Raw genomic sequence first — 6,052 nt, 5'->3', positions numbered from 1 at the left:
TTCGACGACGACAAAAGGTTAACGCAATTTGGAAAAAGGAGTAGTTGCACTTGCGACGCGAGTTGCGCTGAGAGATATGCCACCTCAGTGAGACTGAAGTTTCCCTACAATGGGATTCACGGCGGGTCTCTGCAGCAACAAACTCACGCGCTTAAAGTGGTTTCACTGATTGTCTAGCTCTGACATAAATGGTGCACCCCAAAATTGAATGTACCATGTATATCGTTTGACATAAAAGTGCATGTTGACATCAGCTAGCCGCTATTATTGCTTATTATTGGCGCATGGTTTTCGACGACAACAAAAGGTTAACGCAATTAGGAAAAAGGAGTAGTTGCACTTGCGACGCGAGTTGCGCTGAGAGATATGCCACCTCAGTGAGACTGAAGTTTCCCTACAATGGGATTCACGGCGGGTCTCTGTAGCAACAAACTCACGCGCAAGCACTTCAAAAGGTATGACATGTTTTCCAGAGTAGACACTGCATGGCACGAGCAAAAATGATACAAAATGTTACACAATTCAAAAACACATTATATGAACAAAAAGACATACAATAAAACACATAACATCTAAAAAAAAATTGTACCGGACAATGGCGCACAGTAAATCCACAACAAACAATTGAATGCGCCTATGCATGAATTTGATGTTACTCCATATAATGGGAAATTTTCGTTTGGTAATTTTCAACACGCTTTTTTCGGGTACGTCGGCGTCACATGATCTCCCATATGAGGCGCCCTATCAGATATGGTAAAAATCAGTAAAATTTGGGGTTAGTCCGTAAGTAGCTGGACATGATAAAGGCAACGACATCAGCATTTACGTAGTTTCAATTAATCTAGATGTTCCTGTACATAACGAATGTTCTGGTCTTACCGAGCGCCATATCCGGTGATCTTATATATATATCGAAACAATTAACACACATAATTACAACACAACTGAGAAGCACAATTAAGGCGTTTTCGAAGCACAGCTAGACAAACTGATACATGACATAGGTCTTTAATATATTTAAATGTCCGCTGACTGGATTTAAATGTATGTTTTTTAATTTCTTTGCCATTTTGCTTTCATCTATATTTGTTTTAATCGGTGGTAGCTGTGTGAATTATTTTGTTGTATTATTTTCATTTTAAAGAAGGATTTTGAAAAGTTATCTGCATTTCATACAGCGCCCTTAACTGACTGTGAACACAAGTGGAGGTTACACAATTTCTACAAACAGTAAAAAACGGGGACCGAGTGACAGTTGAAAAGATGGAAATAAACTGGGCAAAAGAAACGCGAAATTATACACCAATAGATTAAGTTTGGTAAAATGTGGCAAATATCACAACAACACAAGCATGACATGGACATAAATAATGGTTGCATAGAAGTATTCATGTTGAGCTCCATTTTTTCGAGAACAACCTCAGTTAAGAAGGTCCGTAAATTCTACATTATATAATGAAAAAAATGTGTAGATTTAAGTTGAAAATAGTTGCCCGTTAATTTTATAAAATTGCAAACATAAGTACAGCTGCTTAATTCAATGTACAACGCGATCTACTTGCGTGCGGCGTAGTTAAAGTGTACCGATTTCTTACTTTGTAAACCGTTCATAGACATTTGAGGTTGTTTTCGTAGGAAATGGCCAAGGTGCTCCGAATGAAAACATCGGCGTACATGCATAAATAGATTGCATAGATTATAAATATAACAAAGTGACCACGAAAAAAATATTGCATAGAATAATCAACATCAACTCATTGCACACAATATCTGATACAATACAAATAAAACATTACAAAATCATGTGCTACTGTCACCGACTTTAATGTGAACTGATTGGTAACTGAATGTGAATTTGCAGTGAGCATTAAAAGTCCTAAATGAGCTAATTCATGAAAAATAATTTAAATTAAATTATAATACCATATACATCTTTTCGTAAATTTTTACAGTTGTTACAATCTGTGAAATCTTGTCTTACTTAGCAAGTAGCGATGCTTTACTTTATCAAACAGTCGGCTAACCACAATAGAAAATCTGCACAAGTTAGAGAACAAAAGGTGACACACATTACATATAATATTAACATATATACAAAAACAACACTATCTTGAAATACTCATGTAGTTTAGTATTAAGAATTGTCTTCTGAGAACATTATGCCAAAATATCGAAATGTTAAACCGTCTCATTCTTAACAAATTAAGTTGGTGAATCCCAAACATCTATTTCAGCCGTAATTGCGAGTTAAAAAACGTCACAGAAGCTAATATATTAATATGTGTAAACATATATCTCATTACTTTTAATTAAAATACAATTTGAACTTTTGTATAGAAATGTTAGGTAATGAAACCAAAAAAAAAATAAAAAATATTGCAATGTGCTTCTGGCTGGATTCGAACCACTATCATGAAACCCTCAAAATATTCTTAGTCCCTGTGCTTAACACTACAGGCTAAAGCATTGAGTATCGAGTGGAGGTTTTATTAGGGGTGTGCTACCTTAATGGTCGCATACTTCAGGAACTGTACAAATACATTTCTATATTCCCCAATGTTTTTTTCATATTATTTGTACACTGGTGACACGTCATCTTGTTTTGAGTAATAGCTGGATTATACACTCAATTCGCCCATTCTTAATCATCATGATTTAATTTCAGCTCATATAACTGTCTTAGAAAACAACACATTGCAGGGAATGTGTATCGGTTTAGTGGCAGTGAACTGCTACTACCATTCTTCTTTGTGATTACGCTTGGCTAGAATAAATCGTGTTATTAATCACAAGCTGAGGGATTTCGCTTTCTGTACGGCAAATTGGATTCGCACGCACGCAAGCACGCACGCACGCACGCACGCACGCACAACTGCTTTGACTGTAGTCAGTGGCAAAAGTACAATAAATGAAGACAAACTTCATCCTGCAATGTTTATTATGCTGAACACATGAACAGATACAAATTAACACTATTGACGAATGAAACGAGCACAATTACATGTACCGGCTCACTGCCGACCTAATTCTATAAAACAACTTTTTCAGTCCCTTCTCATTTAAATCTACTTTGTCTCGCATGAACTCGGCTGGAAAACGTATGTGGGGAAGCCGCAAAACTTCAACGAGCTCTCTCTTCCCCAGCAACTGGCTAATTCGTGCGCGCTGGCTTGCAAAAGACCTGTACCCCAACCCGTCCCGGAATGCTCCACGCTCCCCAATCTCCAACACCAGGATGGTAGATACACCACTGTCAAGGAAGTCCTGGGCAATGTCAAATACGGCCGCCACTATGTCCTTCGGTACGGATGTAGTTGTGATATCATTGCCGCCCAAACTCACTACCACCAAGTCCGCCCCGTACATCTTCACCTGTTTCAAAAGTCCTGGTTTGGGTTTGGAAGCTTTCATCCCGCCCGCACCAAAGAAACGCACCTCCATAGGCACCTAAAAGAATTCATTTAATATTGTTAATGGCTTCACAGTCGTTGCCTTTGTAATATTCTTTTCAATTATCACCTCATTGCAACATTGTTTTAATAATTGTCATCAGTATATATTCAATTGAAGTAAAACATAATATATACAAAACAGAATATATATGCGGCCTTTCAATTATAGAATTACTACACAACTTATGACTGTAACATTACACAGTGTGCAAAGTGCTTAAACATCACATACGAATACATAATATATCATTGTACATTCAGACCTAATATTTAGTACGCTTAATTAGGTTGAGTCATTAAATCGTGACAGTAGGTGTTTACAAAAAGTCTACAAGCTGCACTCTCACAGATTGACCATCCTAAAACTTTTTAGTACGAGTATATTGGCATGTCGTTATATGACAACTAGAAACAAACACGTATAAATCGCTAACTAAATAGGAAGTTAGGTTTTACTGTACATAGTGAGTGAACATGAAAAAACAACGCACCTTGAGGTCCTCATTGCAGAATGCGTCTAGTCGCCAGACGTGACTGTCCCCGTAAATTGCAACTTTCTTCATTTTTAATAACAAGAGTGAACACAACATACATGCAATATATTTGAACACACCTTTATATATACTGACAATCTGACGATTGTGCTCAAGCCATGCCAAGGTGTTAATTCTGCTACAAACACTCATTACACGGTTCTAACTTTGATATATCAACAAGCGCTTTCATTAGGTACTGCGAATTCACACCCTTTTACCAAACACGTGAAATTTAACATATCACGTTCTCAAGGTGTTCCGACTTTAATTAGCCAATTTTAAAATCCATATTCGCTTTCAACTATTCCCCAAATATTCCTCGCCTTTCTTTTTAAAAGCAAATGCTTACAACGCTTTTCCTAAAATGTATTCACTAAATCTATATTGTACTATTATTATACCAAGAACAATACGAATATAATTGATAAAACATACATGTGTATATAAATAGAAACACTGACATGCAATGTACTCTTGAACTGCATTGCATTAAGAAATAAATATTCCGACTTCAGATGTTTCTCTCATACACCGCGTACTCTTACTTGTTACCTTCGTGTAAATAGAACAGAACAGATATTTTATTAAGACTTGTACAACGTACATCATCTTCTTAACCACAAATGAATAATAAATAAACAAACACATGGTATGACATAGGTTATACATAATATGAAATAGAATCATAAATACATTCAAAAAAATATTCACATCAGGTGAGGATGAACAAAACTATTATAATTATAAGTGAATATTTAAAGTTTATCTTCAAATACTCCTTTGTGTAAATACAAGATTTAATTTCTGGTTCACAGGAGCATCCCGTTTTGAACCTGACCGCCATTGGGGTTCAATACACATCGTATTATAGTCATCAGTGACAGCATGGTTCCAAGTACTGACCGCACGATAAGAATCTGTCACAGCGGGGTGTCATTACTGATAGATAACAGACATGGACCAATATCTCACAATGACATGTCCATATCGATATTGAGACGAGTATTTCATGTATGAATTTTAATAGTATGCTTTATGATATTAAATCTTATATTTGGCCTTTATTCATTAAATACACTTTCCTATCATTGTCATGACAAATGTTAAAATATGTTGATGATTCTTATTTAGGTACAGTGATGGTATTAGTGAAATTGTGCAATTTGCATTTCTTTCTTCGCGAGATTGTGCAATGAAACATACCAAGCGATTCCACATAACAGTTGAGACACATACAAATCGTTATGATACACTTAAGAACAATTGTATAAATTAGGCACACAATTGTTAGATATTCTTTTTCTTATGTACAAGTGATTCAAAGGTAATATTTCTACTATTGATACAACCTTATTCATTGTGATTTGACTATAATGTTTTCTGGCTTCATGTGAATGACCGTCCGATACTCGTATTGGGTATCATATGAATTGTAGTTAGAAATTTACATTATATCTGCCGCCATGTATATATGTTTTGTATAGGACCTCATTTGCCATGTTTATGGTATGAGAGAATAAACCGTGTTTGACTTTGACTTTGAATATAATCAACTCCCGCTTGATACCAATTATTCACCTTTCTCGACACACAACTTGTTCACAATACACAATTATTATTTATCGATTAACTTATACAGCACCATTTTTAACCACACGTTCAAAGGCGCTTTACAACGAAATAAACGGATAACTTATTACAGAAAATATCAATAACAAATAATACACCTTAAAAACATTCAATATACGATATACTTAAAATACGAATAGCAACCAAACACAATGAAATGTGATATTGAACTAGTCGTTAAAACATTAACATATATGAAATTAAAAGGACTTCCCGGGATTTAGCCATCCCTCTTGTCCGACTTCCACACCCCCTCCACCCACCAACAACTTTGGCATACAGGACGACCAAAATGAAGTATTAAATATCGGCGTACACACCCTCGCATACTTTTTTGTATACGGTAAGGTACGACCCTACCCTCCCTTACCTCTACAATTTGAAATGAGATATGTGAAAGTAGTATTTGAGACTTCTTCGTAGCCACCACCC

Source organism: Mya arenaria, chromosome 6 (genome assembly GCF_026914265.1).
Source record: "Mya arenaria isolate MELC-2E11 chromosome 6, ASM2691426v1".
Lineage (NCBI taxonomy): Eukaryota > Metazoa > Mollusca > Bivalvia > Myida > Myidae > Mya > Mya arenaria.
This window is presented reverse-complemented; position numbering follows the sequence as displayed.